We start from the raw sequence: 17,059 nt of genomic DNA, 5'->3' as shown, positions 1-17,059 counted from the left end.
CCCAACTTTATCACCCTGACTCTCATAGCTTAGCCCGTCAAGAACCTCCAGCACAGGGTTGTCAAATAAACAGTGAACATTCCACTCCGCAGTCCTATGCCTGGGCAGACATCACTGATCAATCATTGTCTTCTTTTCAGCTGAAACTAGATGCAGCCTCATACGCCTTCTCAGTGCAGTGCCAATCCATTAGAGCTGGCATGTGAGATAAAATCAGCTTGCCTTTCCAGCTTTATTGGATCCTTCCTGGCTACCAAACACAGTTCCTCACCACCCTCTGGTTTGCCATTCTGCCATCTGGCATCACTCCCCCTAATGCCAGCCAAATTGCAAGTCTCTTCCATCTAAACATGCCTTGTAGATCTATCCTCCAAACCTTTGATTTAGCACATAAAACCCTTTCGGGCTTCCCTGGTGGCTCAGTGGTAAAGAATCCACCCACCAATGCAGGAGACGCAGGTTAGATCCCTGGGTTGGGAAGATCCCCTGGAGAAGGAAGTGGCAACCCGCTGCAGAATTCTTGCCTGGGAAATCCAATGGACAGAGGAGCCTGGTGGGCAACTGAGTCGATGGGGTTACAAAGAGTGAGAGATGACACAGCAACTAAACAACAGTAACAATAAAACCCTTTACTGAACAAAACAGCACATATTACAATTAATGGTGAGGTCACTAAGAATAGTTAAAACATCAAATTTGGCTGCGGGGGGTGAGTACTTTTGAAAAGAACTGCAGTGGATACAAGGTTCTTGTAATTCCACCTTCTTCCCTAGCTTGGCTTGTGCTTAAATGAAGGAGAGTGAAGGCAGAGTTACAGAGAGCCTAGGACACTGCACAGAACTGCTGCCAATCCCTCCCACACCACGGCTGGCAGAGATCTTCACACGGCTAATTTTATATTCTTACTCACATACCTTTATATGTTTTTATGAATGAGAGCCAAAACTTTAAAAGTCTTAGGGCTTTCCTACAAAATGTTTCTTGGGTTTTGGGAAAACTTGGGCAAGTCCACTGGAGTGTGCCTTGAGTGTGAACATAATCTGCCATGGGCATTACAGCAGCAAAAGGTTGTGGCCAGTTGCCTATAGAAAGCATGTAAGGGCAAATCAAAATGGGGCGTGGTCCCGGTTTTCCCCCCATATTCGACAGAAGAACAAAATGTTCTTTAATATTCTGTGTCGGTGAAATTCTGGGCAAACAACTGGCAGAGACTTGGTACTCACCAGGTACCCACATGCTCTTCACCTTCCCCAGCCCCTCTTGCATTTAGGTTGGGCCAGTGACCAGGTTTTGTCCTGTGGGGATGCAGATAGGTTAAAGTGATGTCAGTCACTTGAAGTCCTGGTCCTTAAAATGATCCCAGACACCCCCCGGGTCCTGTCTTCTCTTGCTATGGCAAGACTGGAGGCCACATGTTCCAACTGGCTTACTGCAAGGTGGAAGCAGCCCAGATCCTGAGCTGTTGCTTGCCTCCATCAGATGTGATGCAAGTACAAAATTAGCCTTTTTGTACTGCCGAGCCACCATGACAGGATTTCTGAGATGACTGGAAGAGAAAAAACTCTCAGTACCTAGGCCCAGGATCCCCTTCCTGCTTTCTCCCACTGAGTGACCTTCCTAAGGAGACTTCGAACCTTTCTGCACCTGGAGAAGGGACAGGTGGAGAGGAGAATTTCTTTTGCTCCCCGGTTTCCCTCCCAATTCTACTGTCTTTGATGCAGAGGACACAGAATTTGGATCCTCCAGGGTAGTCCTCAGTCCCACAGTTTCCTCCAAGCCCCTTGGTGTTAACAGCAGGAAGGGATTTTATTTCTAGCAAAAACAACAACAAAGAAAACCCCCAGAAACCCAGCCTCTTCTCTTTTTCACTAGGGAGTTCTGCCTGCCCTCCCAGCACCAGCTCTGTAGGGAAGAAGGGGCAGGAGAGAGGGCAGCCCCGGGGTCTTAGCCCACATTGACTACTGCTATTGTCTGGGCTGCTCCGTGGCTGCCAAGGAGCCCATCTGTGTCCAGCCCCTCCCGGAAAGGAGAGACGGAGTCTGAGGGTGGGGAGAGAGGTCCAGGCTATTGATACAGCCAACTGCTCCGAGGACTAAACACAGGCCCCATACTTGCAATCAGACTTGGGTTGAGTGCCAGCTCTCCCACTTGACGCTGATTTATTCGCTATGTCGTATCCAACTCTTGCGACCCCATGGACTGCAGCCTGCCAGGCTCCTCTGTCCATGGGATTCTCCAGGCAAGAATACTGCAGTGGGTTGCCATTTCCTTTTCCATTTATTTAAGCTCTCCCATTTATTCTCTGGTAATTTTAGGCAAGGTATTTAATCACTCTGAGCCTGGGTCATCCCCACAGGGTTGTCATGAACATCAGCTAAGCTGGTGTGAGGCTCTGAAAATAGAGAGGACAGCACACAGGCTGGTTGTTACTACAGGCTTGCACCAGTGTGAGCCTGAGCCTGTCTATGCTGATTGCACTGCTGGTTCACCCTCTGCATGTACATCTCTCCCCCAGCTGGGCTGTAGGCTGCTGCAGGGGATGGACACTGGCTGATTCACTTCGCCTTTCCCTACAGAACCAGCCCAGAAAACCCTGGCCAGCTCTGGCTTTGCGGCTGCTGTTACTACCGGCCAAGCCCCTCCTTTGCAGCATGATTTGGAGGGACGCTTACCTAATGCATCAGGCCCCAGGCCTAGACACACCTGGACAGGACAGTTGCCAGTTTCAGGCTTCTCAGCTGGGAGGGCAAGTCAGTTGCAATTCCTGGGCCAAGTCGATCAACTGGAAGTCACTGCCTGGAGCACCGTGTTTGAAAAGGTCGATCTCTGCAGGAAGAGAGTACGGTGACTGCTTGGTGATATCTGCCGTGTCTAGAGGGGTAGCATGCTGCTATGCATTTGCTGAATCTGCTTGAGCACTGCCTTTTGGCCCTGACAGCAAGTGAGAGTTATCTGGAGTTTCAGAAATTACTGAGGCCTGGGTCCCACCTCTAGAGATTACAATTGAGTTGGTCTGGGCATCAGTTGTTTAAAGCTTCCTAGGTGGTAGAAGATTGAGAGCCATGCCTTAGAGCACCCAGCTTCCTCTTAGAGAGCACCATCTCAGGGCATCTCAGCGGAGCCATTGCCTGTGTGCACACTAGCTCAGCTGCAAGGCCAGACTGGCAGGGGAGTTGCTGCCCGGGGCTCGACACTGGCTGAGCATGCCAGTATTCTTGTTTTACTCAGGATACAGTGCTTGGGAAGCTTCTAGGTTAGTGTTTGAGTGTTCTGTTTAAAACCAGCCACCCAATACCACGGCACACTGCTCAGCCGTAAAATGGCACAACAACTTAAATGAATTTGGGGAGTATTGAGTGAACAAAGCCAGTTTTAAGAGGTGACATATTGCATGATTTCATTTATATAACATTCTTGAAATGACAACATTATAAGAGAGAAGATCAGATTGCTATTGTTAGGAGTTAAAGAAGGGGTGGGGTGGAAAGGAAGTGGGCATAACTATAATACAGCACCATGAGGGGTCCTTGTGGTGTTGGAAATGTTCTGAACTTTGGCTGTATCAATATTCTGGTTGTGATATTGCAGTAGTTTTTCACCATTGGGGGAAACCAGGTAATGGGTTCAAGGGATCTCTGTATTATTTCTTAAAACTGCATGTGTGTCTGTAATTATCTTGAAACAAAAGTGTAATTAAATAGAAAAAAAGAAAACTAGCCTCCATGACAGTAAGCAGGTTTTAAAGAGATGTTTGTAAAATGCAGCAAGAGGTGAGAGATAAGAATGAGCAGAAATGCATTTCCTGGGGCAGCAGCAGCATAGGAGTTGAGTCCAATCTGAAACTCCAAGTTTGGCTTTTTTGAATACCAGGAACTGGCTACTCTCCTGGGGTCTGTTCATGTGCAGGGACAACCTTGGGGGCTCTTCAAGGCAGTAAAACAATGAGGAAGCCCATCCTCAAAGTAGGGAAAAAAGAAAGAGGGGGACAGGACTCTGGAGGGGATGACAAGACATCTGAGCGCCCATCAGCAGGAAGAGCTGGTGTGGATGAGGTGCTCAAACTGGGCTGCTGAGGGCTCAGAGGTCCCAGGGAGGCCTGAGTAGGAGGGCCAGGCACCGTCCTGAAGTGAGAAGGTCTGGGCAGTACGTGAACTGTGCAACACTGTCACTCAAGGGTTGGTGATACCTGGCAACTCCTGGGTTATCTTTGAACTGTTCACGGGGGCCTACCACGGGGCAGGGCAAGCTTCAGGAAGCATGGCAATTCTGCAGCTCGCAAGCAAGAAGGAGGAGGAGAAGGGTTTGAGTAACTAAGGTGGAACGTTTGAAAAGTGAATACATTTGGGAAAGTCCCTAGGGAGCCTCTGGCTGATAAATGCTGATAGTCAACCAGTAAATTCATTTCCTGAGTACTTGCTTTGGGCCAAGAGTGGCAAGAGGCAGTGGGAATAGAGGGGAGGAAGACAGTCTCTGCCCTAGGGGAGCTGAATCATAACAGAAGTTAATACTGCTAATGAACCAGCTCCCGTCCCAAGCACTTCACACACATGTATAAATTTAGTCCTCAGAACCATCCTGTGAAGGAGGTACCCCAGTGCCTTCATAGATAACAGTCACAGCCCCGCCCCCTCCATTAAAGCACTCAGCTTGCACTCAGTTGTAAGGTAAAGCTGGGATTTGAACCCAGGAAGTCTGTCTCCGTAGTCCATGGACTCAACCACTGTGCTTTAGTACTGAGCGGGCAGATTTAGCCAAAAGGCAGGAGGTGTATGGCAGTGGGCAGATCAGAGTCCTGGCCAGGAACTGGTCTTCCAGGATCTATACCAACTTGTGCAACTCTGAACAACTCCTGGACCTCTTTATGTCTCACACTCCTTCTCTAAGACGCACATGGCCCACACAAGGCCCACACAAGGCTGCTGGAGGGTCTTGGAAGAAATGTGCTTTGGAGGCACTTGGCCACTGCTGGCCTCCCATGAAATGGGAGCTTAGTGGCCACCCCAGACAAGCAACCGTCACTGGCTGCAGGTGACAGTGAGCAGAATGCTGCTCCTGGCCCCAGCCCTGTAGTTCTGCACCGCAGCTGGGCTGCTACAGGAGGGCCAGACTCTGGAGACTGAGTGGGCTTGAAAGTCTGAGGCAGCATCATGCAATGCAGAAGGAAGAAGAGGATGGCACCTTGTGGGCACCATTCCTTCAGAATCAAGTTCAAGCTCTTCACACGGTTCCGCCTGGAGATAACCTGGCCCACGCTAGCAGATGCACCTGAGTTCTTCCAGCTCTGCCTGTGTGACCCCAAGTGAGTGCCTCACATTTCTGTGCCTTGTCTATAAAATATGGTTAGTAATATTCCTGTATTAATACCTTATCACAAACTTCATAGCTTAAAACAACACATATTTATTATCTTGCAGTTCTGAATGTCAAGTCTAAGATCCAGTTTCACTGGCCTAAAATCAATAGGCCTGTGTTTCTTCTGGAGTCTTGGGGAGACCTTCTTCCTTGCCTTTTCCCACTTCTCGTGGCTGCCTGTTTTCCATGGCCTGTGGGCCCCTTCTTCTATCTTCAAAGCCAGCAGTGACTGGTTGAGCTTTTCTTAATGCATTACTCAGGCCTCCTCTTCTATAGTCAAATCTCCCTCTTATAAAGACCCTGCTGATTCTACTGGGCCCACTTGGATAATCCAGGATAATCTTCTTATCTCAAAATCCTTAATCACACTGTAAAGTTCCTTTTACTATGTGGAATAACATGTCCACAGATGTGGGGATTCATATGTGGCGATCTTGAGTGGGGGGCACATTATTCAGCTTCCCACAAACACGTGCTACGTGAAACGGGACGCTCCAAGGTAAATGCTCAGCACGGTGATTAGCCAATAGAAGACTGGTGATGTTTAATGTCAGCTGGGCACGAGAAGCACTTAGCTTTTACAAAATAGTGCTGGGGTTCACTCCTGAAAACTTGGGGTTGGGGAAAGTGTCTATGCATTGGAATTTTTATAAGCTCCCTTGTGACTCTGTTGGGCAGCCAGAGTGGGGCTGATTATAGTAAGCACTGAATTCATGTCAGCAGTTATTCTTATTCCCACAGCTACTTAGCTCCGAGCCTCAGTGCCCAGGAGCTGTTCAATAGACATTTGTTGAATTAGACTGAAGTGAATCACTCCCGGGGCCCCGAGCTATCCCTGGGATGGCATGGGAGGGGTGAGAGGGTTTCTCACTGCTGCATCACAGGGCCTGAAGAATGAGGTTCTGTGGGCAGACAGAGGCCTCAGCCTCTGAATCAACCTCACACCCAGAAGTAGCTGCCTAGCGGGCTGGAGTCTCTCCTCCTCTTCGAAGTCCAGTCAAGGGGCCCAACCAGGCAGAATCCAGTCATCAACGGGCCATTGTTAATGGAACAGAGGGGGCTCTGTGCCCATTTAACACTTCTCTCCCTCACGAAGCTGCTCCCAGCTGAGGGCTGGCTTCTGGAGGACTGTGGGGCTGGGGAGGGGCCCCAAGGCTATGAAGGGAGTGGGGGAGGATTCCGGGTGGGGGCTGAGCCCCCTGGTTGGAGGAGCAGAGGCAGCTTGGAACATAGGCCAGCCTCGTAAGTCAGCAAGCTGGAAAGTCTGGGCGCTGATGCAGCCACTCAGGCCAGGAAGAGTTTTCCATTAAAGCTGGGGGTGCAGGGACAATGAAACCCACCAGACCCCAATGAGAGCCGCGGGACAGCTTTCTCTGTGGGGTGGTCACACTTGACCTACCTCCTTCCCTTTCCAAAAACAGAAAAGTGAAATCCACACGGTAAATGGTGCCTTTCATTGCCTATAGAACAGTGTTTTCAAAAGGGCTGGGAGGGTTTTATGTTCTGTGGGCTTGGGATTAAGAGGCAGGCAATTCAACCAGGGTTGGGTATAAACGTCCTTTTGCTTAGCAGACCTTTTCTATATTCAGGAGGGTGGATTTCAGGAGGATGGTGTTTAAGATCCCCAAGATAGTGCCTGATCAGTATCCTCAAAAATGCCAGAGACCTACAGTTCTTGGGCTAGGCACCAGCAATTCTCATCTGCTGAATATAGCAAATTCTCTGATAGTTTCTGCCTAGGGAATACATTGCTTTAAAACATATTCTAGGAAGGTGGGATCTCAAAGAGGGGGCCCTGGATCAGCAGCAGCACCTGAGAACTTGACAGAAATGCACATTCTTGCCGCCCCCATTCCCAGCCCAAACTATCTCAATCAGAATCTCTCAGGGGTGGGCAGAGCACTCTTTTTAAACAAGCTCTGCAGGTGATTCTGATGCACGCTCAAATTTGAAAATCACAGTTATAGAGCCATACATTTCAAAGTTCAGGTTGTGGAGTCAGTTTGGTAGGTTGGACAAGGTTGTTTTTTTTTTTTTAAAGAACAGAACCATAGAGACAGAAAATATCAGAGTGTATTAAGGATCTGTAATAAGGATATGCATGGGTTTCATAAGACTTTTGTTTCAGTGATGTGTATGTGTCTCTGTCTGAGGTTTTGGTCCAAAAAGATCGAAAGCTATTGTTCTCGAGCCAGAATGTACTACAGATAGTCCCGGACTAAAGATGGTTGACTTTTAAGATGGTGTGAAAGTGATATACATTCAGTAGAAACCATAATTGAACTGGGGCTAGGCTGTACAGTCAGCTGGGGCTTCCAGCCAGCCACATGGTCAGGAGGGTAAACAACCGATATACTTAACAACCATTTACACCCACACAACCATTCTGTTTTAAACTTTCAGTAGAGTTCAATAAATTACATGAGAGGTTCAACGCTTTATTATGAAATAGGCTTTGTGCTAGATGATGTTGCCCAACTGTAGCCATTAGAACCATACTAACGTCCGTGTTCTGAGCATGTTTAAGGTAGGCTAAGTTAAGCTCTGATGTTTGGTAGATTAGGTGTATTAAATGCATTTTCAATTTATGATGGATTTATCAGGATGCAACCTCATCATAAATCAAGGAGGATCTGTAATTCACCCGACTCCCTTTTTTGTCTAATTTGTATGAATTGGGAGGTTTTAAAGATTCCGGCATGAGAGTTCCCTTGCCCCACACCAGACCCTCAAGTAGATTACTGAACAGATGAGAGGGGCTGCTTTGGGGGCAGGCAGCCTCTTTACAACACTGGCCTAAAGCTAAGTTAAACTGCGCGTTTCCCCCATGTTTATAAAACTTTCTGTCCCCCCACTGCTCCCCTTTCTTTATATGTATATATGTATATATGCCTAGAGACATATGTGGACCATAGGTAATCAGTTACATCTGGGTAGTAGATTGAGGGGTGATTTGTTGCTTTCTTCTCAGTATTTGCCCATTTTACTTGAATTCTGCAAGTTGAACATCTTTCATTATTACAAAAATTAAGCCACTACTTAAAAAATATAAAGCCGAGGGTCCATCTCTGTGTGGAAATACAGAAAAGGAAAGCCACTGCCCAAGGCAGGATAGTGCTGCCCAGAGGGCCACCCCTTGCCCATCCATGCCCTAGGGCTGAGCCCAGACCTCACAGGTGCCCAGTGCCCTGCCCCACATAACCATTCCCTTAGAAGAGGAGCACTGCCCCTCTCCCACGTTTCAAGCCTGTCACCCTCTTAGAAGGCCCTTTGGCAGCTCCAGGTTCTCCCGGCAGCCCTTTGGACCCAGGTTGCCGCCCTCTCTTTCCTTAATCATCTGAGAAAAGGAGGTTCCAAGAAGCTAAGTGACTTGCCCGAGGTCACCCAGCAGGAGGTACAAGGCTGTGAAGGGATGTGAAGGGCAAGTCTGCTGAAGGCCATTCTCAAGGACTGGGCTCTCCTGGCAGCACTCATCTCTGCCCTGCGCCATTCTTAGCGCTTTCAGATTCATTTTACTGTTTGTGGTACAGCAGGGACTGAATGCCTAGGCAAAGAAGAAAGGAGGGGAGGAGCAGGGAGGAAGGGAAGGAGTAGAGTCGGGCAGAGGAAAGGGGGGCGGGGAGAGGAGCAGCGGGTCTCTGGTCACACTCAGGATGGGAGTGACGGATGCGCCCTATCTGTGTGAGCGCCTAGGGCACTCGGAACACTCAGTCTGGCCAAGAGGCAGCATGGTCTGGTCAGATCCCCATCTCCAAGCCCTGACCCCACAGGCCCCAGCTGCAGGCCCCTGCCCAGCCAGACCAGAGGGGAGAACGGACAAGGGGCAGCCAAGAGCAGAGAGTTAACCTGGAGCCTGGAGGAGCTGCTCATGGAAGATAGGGACAACCTTGGGCTGGCTGCCGGGGCTGAGGGATGTGAGGGCCTCCGTCTGTGCCCCGTGGGTGAATCCAGGGTGACCGCTGAGGAGGAGGGGCTAGGACGTGGGCAGCCAGCGCAGCTTGTAAGGGACAGCTTGTTTTTTTTTTTTTTTTTAACATTTCATGAAATCTTTAATGAAACTGAGGGAGGGGCACGAACAAGGGGTCTGGGCGCTGGGCACAGGCTCTGGGGCGAGGGAGATGGGCATGGGGCGGGGCAGGGGGCTCTCTTTCCCGCAGCAGCCCTCCCCGAATCATCCCACTGATGGGGGAGGGAGGGACAGCTTGTTTTATATTGGTGTGTAGCTGATTAACAGTGTTGTGATAGTTTCAGGTGGACCACAAAGGGACTCAGCCATATATACACACATGTATCCACTCTCTCTCAAACTCCTCTCCCATCTGCGCGGCCACATAATATTGAGCAGAGACCCCTGTGCTATACGGTAGCTCCATGTTGGTTAGCCATCTTATTTGCTTTACAGTGCTGTGTTGGTTTCTGCCATACGACGACATGAATCAGCCATAAATATACGTATATCCCCTCCCCCCATGCCACCCCGATAGGTCATCACAGAGCACCAGGCTGAGCTCCCTGTGGTTTACCAGTTTAAATACAGCAGTGTGTACACGTCGATCGCAAGCTCCCCAACTATCTTTTCCCCTGCCCAGGCAAACCATAAGTTCTAAAATTGGACAATTTAAAAGCAGCTTATACACAAGAAACTGATAATGCTGGTTGCTTTCGTGGAAAGACCTGGGTGTCTGAGTCAGGCCTGGGAAAGAGATTTCACCACCACGTATCCTTTTGTACCTTTCCAATTTTATACCATGGGCCTGGATTACATATTTTGATAAAATTTAATAAAACTAAAAAGCAGGTGCCAGTTTTCTACCTGTTGAGGGAGAGGCAAAGTTCCTTGGAGGTGAGACTCATTTTGGAAGAGTCATCTGAACAGGCTTTTGAATTTAAGCAGAGGCAAAGCCAAAATCCCATCCCAGAAGGAAAACTTGGGGGCAGTGAGAAGCACAACTACCCGTACAGCCGAACTTAACAGTCTGCTTTCTCTGTGAGAAAAGTGACAACTTTCCAGTAGTTATTACTGTAGTGACTGGGCCCTAGACTGACAAGATGGGAGGGACTGGCTTGGGTCCCCTCCCTCCTGGGCAGAGAGGAAGTGTCAGGAGGAGCCGCCCTGCAGAGGTGGAGTCCTGGGGGATTCCCAGACACCCCTGGGGAGGGCAAGTAGACTTGTTCTCACCACGTGGGCCTCGGGCATTAAAGGGGACAACCCCTTTAGGTTGCAACCCCTCAAGTTTGCAGACCCCACAGACCTCTGGGAATGTGGCACCTCTCTGCTGAGAGCAAGGCAGGGGGTCACATGCTGGGAAATCACCGAGGCCAGGCCTCTGGGGGAGGCCTCTTGTTGCCTGGCCCTTCCACAAGCAGGCAGTGTCAGGGCCAGGGTGGGGCTGGCACTCAAGCAGAGAAGGAACCTGCTCCCCTCCAAAGCCTGGGGAGAAGCTCTATGGCTTCAACAGTGCTCCCAGAGAAATAGTGACTCACGGCCCAAGGGAAATCAGAGCTTTTCTCACCCCAGAGGTAATTTGTCCTACAACACCGGGATCTGGTGATGACAGATGAATCAGAAATACTAGTCTGAGAACAGCCAGCCTGTGCGGCTCAGTGTCAGAGGGCAGGCTAACCCCTCCCTCCTCCCGTCCGTCTCTTAGCAAAGGGGAGACTTACGAGTCTCAGTTCCTCCCTTTTCCGGCCAAAGGAGTTCCAGTGCACCAGAAAACTTCTCTAAGCCTCAGCGTCCTAACCTGTGAAGTGGGGAGAACTGTGCCCCCCTAGCCAGGTCGTGGTGTGGGTGAGAGGGTGCCACTCAACACAGGGCCGGCCACCAGCCCCTCCTGCTGGCCGGGAGGGCGTGGGGAGTGGCAGCAGCCGCGGCAGCCTGGCATCCTGTGCCGTGGACTGGGCTCAGGAAGCTGGCACTCACCCCTTGCCTGACTCATACTCCTTTTCCAGGTCAGGCCCACCAAAACCAGGACAGACACACCGCCCCCCCACCCCGAGCCCCTTCCAGTGGGGAGAGTCTCACCCCAAACGGCCACGTCAGCAGGGTTTGCTTGGCCAAGGAACCTGGGAGCTCTCTGTTACCTCTTAAATATATCCACAACCTCCAACAAGCTCTGGGGAGTGACCCACACTCTTTTTTTTTTTTTTTTTTTACCCACACTCTTAAGATGAAAATTCTCCTGGAATTTCCTGTCTGTACTGCATCATTTGGCAGACATAGGTTCGGTACACCCCACCTTCTGTGATTCTCCAGTGGCTTTACTTGAGTCTGGAGTGGCTAAGTACATCTGGAATAGGAGAACCAAGGGTTTGAAGTCTGGCTGTGTGACCTTAGACAAGTCACCTAGCCTTCTGGGCCTCAGGGATGGCATCTATAAAATGGGGCTGCCTCATGCAATCAGATTGACACAAATAAATCACTTAACCTGAGGATGCCTAGTACATAAAGAGTTCTCAGATACTCAGCTGTACCTTCCAAGAAGGCAGAGGCTGCTGGCACCCGGCATAGTGCTAGGCACACAGCTCAACCAGGCTTTACTTTTAAAAAGTGATTCCAGTGGAATAGCAGGCACCATTCTGAAGGGAAAGCAGCTCTAAAACTTCAACCCAGCAGTCTCTTCCCACCCAAGATTCCAGTCGGAGGCTTGGCATGGGGCCCTTTTGGAAGCTCTTCATGCCCATCATCACTTCCAGAAGCTCCTGCCTCATCCAGGTTTATGAGTGGGGTGGGGTGGGAGGGGGGCAGTGGGAAGATGGGAGACAGAGGTTGGGGAGAACTCAGGGCAGGAAGCTGGGGAGCTGACCTGGCCCTGCTACCTAGGTGTGAGGGACCCCTTGCAGGGCTCTGGGCACGAGAACGGGCAGGTGGGCAGCAGACAGCAAAACTCAGTGATGTCATGTTTTCCCAGAATGACTCAACAGCTTGTCGCTGGGCTCTGAATGGTGAGCTCTGTGCTGTGGCCTCGGGGCATCCTCATCTCCTTGCCTTCCAGGCTTGCCTGAATCTTTCCTTCCCTGTTACCACCATCTCCCAATGTAGGGACCCATGGCTATACCACCCATGCTCTGCTTCTGGCTGTGACCCCCCAGCCCAGGGGATGTCCCCATGCTGCCTCAGTCATGTCTCTCTAATCTCCATGTTGAAGAAAGACCTAAGTGCCAGACAGACCTGCATTTCATTACTGCCTCTGCTTCTACCTGGCTGAGTGACCTTGGGCAGGTGACCCTACCTCTCTGAGTCTCAGTTGCCTCATCTATAAAATGGAGGCAGTGCTAATAATTTTGCTAGGTTGTATTAGTTGTAGGTTGCTTAGTAAGAAGGTTTGTAAAGTGATTGGCATACAACAGGGGTTTAGCAAACAGCTTGACCTCCAAAGGCCTCTATGATCTGACCTCAATTTACTTTGCTAGTTGCTTAAAAAAAAAAAAAAAGGATAATAGATCACTCTTCATTTTATTCTCCTCTCACCCCCATGTAGTGGATACTTTTAGTATCTCCATTTTACAGATGAGCAAAGTGAGGCACAGAGAGGCTAAGCAGCTTGGCCATGGTCACACAGCAGTAAGTGGGGATTGAGGTTCCTCATGCAGACAGCCTGGCTCCAGAGCTTGCACGTGTAACCAACTCCTCCCTGCCTCTTTTCTCTCTTTCGCTTTCCATCTCTCTTCTTCGTCCACCCTACAAGTTGCAATTCAGTCCAGCTAGGTTCCTCACCCACCTCTGCACTCGATCTGAACGTTCCCATACCTGTGCTTTTTGCCCAGGTTCCCTTCTTGGCGCTGGGAGCCCACCTGTTCCATGAAGCCATCCCCAAGTCCTCCCTCATGTCCACCTTTGTGGGCTCATTGCTGTTGGACTCCCAAGGTGGTTATTTGTGCCCAGGTGTCCTGTCCTCTTCTAGCCTGGAGGCACCTTCTGCCCGTCATGGTGTCAGGCATGAGCAGGCACCCAAGACAGGTGATGCCCTGGCCAGGGCACCACACGTGTGCTCCCTGGGTGGCGTGGAGGGGAGCCCAGCACTAAGAGCCCTACTTCTTCTGCAAGGACAGCTCAAAGGCTGCAACTGGAACCACCCCCAGGAGGCAGCCTGCCAGCTGGGCTTCTGTCACTCTGCTCAGGGAAAAGGGCTCACTCATGGGGGCCTCTGCTGTCAGGTGGGTTGGGTTTGAGACCCAGAAGAGGATGAATGGATGTCCGTCCAGAGAGGGGAAAGGACTGAGAACCGCGTGCTGGTGGGGTTGAGTAGTGGGCCCACAGTGCACAGTCCGCCTAACTCGAAAGGGTCTCTTGGAGGGTTTCAGGCCCATCCTCAGGATCCCAGCCCAGTGCCCACAGGGTAGGGACCACAAGAGGCCATCTACCCAGGGTCCCACTCTCCCATCCCCTCCTGGTCCCATACAGGGCCTCTAGTCCACATCAGCTGCCCTCTCCCACTCACTATGACTCCCACCACCTCTGGCCAGACTCAGATCACTCCCTATCAGCAGCGTCCTCTCCTGAGAGCCTGGGCACTGTCCTATGCCTCCTTCCTCATGGGGCCCAGTGTCACACCCATCATTTGTGTTCCCCAGTCAGGCATGCTTGCCCGGGGGCTGCACTAAACACTGGAGATACAGGAGAACAAGGCAGACTCTGTCCGGCTCACAGAGCTCACTGCCCGGTGGAGACCACAGACCATGAAAGCAGCTGGGGCAACAGAGCAAGGCAGAGTGTGAGGATGGGGACGTGCAGGCAGCCACAGAGAGGGCCACTGACCGAGGCTTCTAGAAGGAGACATCTAAGCTGAGGCCTGAGGGTGAAGGGAGCTGGCCGTGAGAAAAGAAGGAAGGAGACAGTGTTGTAACTAGCGTGTACCCTGCGCACAGTAACGAGAGGACTGTCCTGCTGAGCCGTTCCGCCCCTCCAGTCGAGGCCCCAGCAGGATGGATACACCCAAGGTCAGGAGCACTGACTCTGGAGTGAGGCAGCAGCGGGGTCCCCGCAACTGCTCCGTCTGTCTGGTTCTGTCTGCCAGTCTATACAGCGGTGATCACACGGGACCTACCGCCAGAGCTTCCAGTGAGAACTCTGAGTGTGGGCCCAGACAGCACTAATTAAGCAGAGGGTGTGCAGTTAGCTGTTAGCACCAGTTATCTCCTGTGTCCTCAGCCCCAAGGCACCTGGACCAGATGCAGGAGGTGGAAAAGTGAAAGCAAAGTGGTATCTGTCAAAGGAAGAAGAGGACAGGGTCCTGACCTCTGTGATCACAGAGGCTTTTATTTCTTCATCCTGTGAGGATAACTCCCCCTTCCTGGTTCTAGGTTTGCAATAATCTTGGGCCTCTTCAGGCCTGTCTGTCCTAACCCTGCAGATTCAGGGCTCTGGCTTCCACCTCAGAAGTTGTGAAATTCTTCGCTGAAAATCGGTGCAATCTCAGCCATGGGAGTGGCCCAGTTTGTTTTCAAAATATTTCTTCTGATAGCACTATTTTAGCTCAGACATGTTAGCACTTTGCAGAATCCTGCAGATGGTGAGGCAGCTGGAGCGGAGGGGAGGAGGGAAGCAGGGAAGAGAGTGGGAGAGGCCCCGGGCCAGAGCTCAGGTAGCTGCAGAGGCCTGCCTGGGCATGGGTGTCACGCGGCATGCGCGGACAGGCGCACACAGGATGGGGTCGGGCCAGCCTATAGCGGTGGGCTTTCGACTGTCTAAGCTGTGGAGCCTTCTTATGAACCAGAACTTTCCTAGGAAACCCAATATATAGAACAGATAAGTGGGGGAGAGCCTGGAACCCCCCTCCGTCAGGCTTCTGAGGGGTCCTTATTGAACTCCAGGGCTCCATGGAACCCAGTTTGAAAACTGATGCTGCTAAAGGAATCATACCCTTCTCTGGGGGAGTTAGTGCCCACATTGTTCTAAAATAAAGATCTTCCTAAGGGAAAGTGAAATGATCTTTCTAATAAATTCTAATTCAGGCCTAGTACAGAGAATGCCACGCATCCTGAGAACCAGGACTCAGAAAGTGCAAAGTGATTGATCCCATTCGCTGACAAGTTTGTGAGCACCTCTTGTGCCCTTGGGCCTGAGTGTCTGGGGCAGAGAGTATGTGGTGAGCAATAGTTAGGGCACATTTCTAAACTCCTCACAGATACAAATTCATTTATAGCCCTATTACTTACAACCTATTACCATCCCCCCTTTTCTAGGAAACTAAGGCCCAGAGAGGTTAAGTAACTTATCCAAGGTCACACAGCTACTAAGCCATACAGAGGGCATTCTGGCTTTAGAAGATGTACTCTTCACTATCTCATAATTTGTCTTTTGGGATGAGTGCATCCCTGTGCTCATCTTTCTCTCTCTCTCTCTCTGTGTGTATGTGTGAGTGTACTCTGGTCCATGGTGATTTGTGTTAATCTGTGAGTATGTGGGCGTGCAGTCTCTTTTCCAGCAAGACTGCAAGCCACAGGGCTTACCCCTTAACTTCCCTCTCAGAAGCCTGGCAACAACAGGACAAAGGGCTCCGGCGTAGGGGCAGGACCAGAGTCTAGGGGTGGTGCCCATTCCCCAGATCCCAGGGGGTTGTTTGCTGACCTGGCAGGCATAGCCACAACAGTGGGAAGCACCCCCTCCTCCGGCCACTCCCTGTGATTGAAGTGTAGCCCTGAACTGGCGGTCCCACCGGGCAGCTACCCCCATCCTAGCACCCTGGTTCTTCCCTTCTTACTGGGCGCTGGGTTTAGAGTGGGGGCGCTGGGTTTAGAGTGGGTCAGCTGGATCAAAGGAAAGTATTAACGTATCAGGAGTTTACTTCCTACCCCCCAGACGGAGAAACTTACAAGAGCGCTTGAGCCTCTTGAAAACACTGTTGTGAACTCACACCACCAGCACCCTAAACAGGGCCTAAGCTGATAGAACTCTGCTCAAAAGCAAAGACCTCTGACATGCTGGTTAGTCCAGGAAGCCCCACAATATAAACGGGGTTTTGAGGGTTTCTTCACATGTGAGCCCACTTGGGGAAAATCAGCTTTGCTCCATCCACTCTAAGCTGACGATTAAGATGCAAAGCTTCCTTAGATGCCACAAAATTGGAAAAAGCCCCACCATTCTTCATCATCAAAGTCAAACTCACCAAGAGAGACCACCCTGCCTCCCTGAGCAGGGCGGAGGCCGGGGGACTTGCTCAGACGGAGCAGGGCTGTGCCGGAGCCTCGGGCGGTCTCCTCTCCCACAAGCTCCTGTTGTCCCCAGCCACCAGCGTCCCAGCATCCCACAGCACAAGGACAGGCCAGAGGTGGGGGTGTTCCCTGACTTTTGAGGCTCCCAAAGGCAAGGAGGAGGGGCTGGACAGGGCAGAGGCAGGAAGGAGGGACCTGGTGAGGCAGCCAGGGAGCCAGGTGTAAGCACAGAGGCCAAGACAGAGCTTCCCAGGCCAGCTGTTTACTGGCGGCATTCAGGAGAGGCTGAGCTGGGGACTAACTGGCTTATTTATTTTCTACACTTTTCCCTTCAAATCCTTTTCAGAGAGACTTCTGGAATTCCACTGATAAATTTCCCAGAGCGCGAACAACCATGGTCCCTCAGCACACAGCCATCTTTGTGGGGCAGGAGGCTAAGGGGAGGCACGGAGGTGGGGAGAGGCACAGAGAAGGAGTGATGGGCCGTAGAGACCTGAAGTTTCTAGTGCTCAGGGGCTCCCATGGCCCGCATGCCCCTCCTTCCGAGCTTGCA

The 17,059-nt window shown here is 51.0% G+C and overlaps 1 protein-coding gene across 7 annotated transcripts in view; it reads right to left on the bottom strand.

The window, feature by feature from the left end:
- CHST3 (carbohydrate sulfotransferase 3) overlaps positions 1 to 17,059 on the bottom strand; it is a 38,097-nt gene that overhangs the window by 16,977 nt on the left and 4,061 nt on the right. Inside the window, exons 2-4 of one of the 7 annotated variants that reach the window (XM_061161748.1) lie at positions 2,673 to 2,826; positions 2,112 to 2,392; positions 1,224 to 1,546 (exon numbers count right to left, since the gene is read on the bottom strand). The exons of 1 other annotated variant lie outside the window; for it this stretch is intronic. The gene's annotated coding sequence lies outside the window, so the exon portion shown is untranslated. The remainder of the gene's footprint in view (positions 1 to 1,223; positions 1,547 to 2,111; positions 2,393 to 2,672; positions 2,827 to 17,059) is intronic. 5 more of the 7 variants (XM_061161749.1, XM_061161752.1, XM_061161747.1 and 2 more) reach the window with 5 other exon arrangements.

The sequence above is a fragment of the Dama dama genome, chromosome 15, assembly GCF_033118175.1.
Source record: "Dama dama isolate Ldn47 chromosome 15, ASM3311817v1, whole genome shotgun sequence".
Classification (NCBI taxonomy): domain Eukaryota; kingdom Metazoa; phylum Chordata; class Mammalia; order Artiodactyla; family Cervidae; genus Dama; species Dama dama.
The sequence above is the reverse complement of the archived record's forward strand: the minus strand, read 5'-3'. Positions and strand labels throughout refer to the sequence as shown.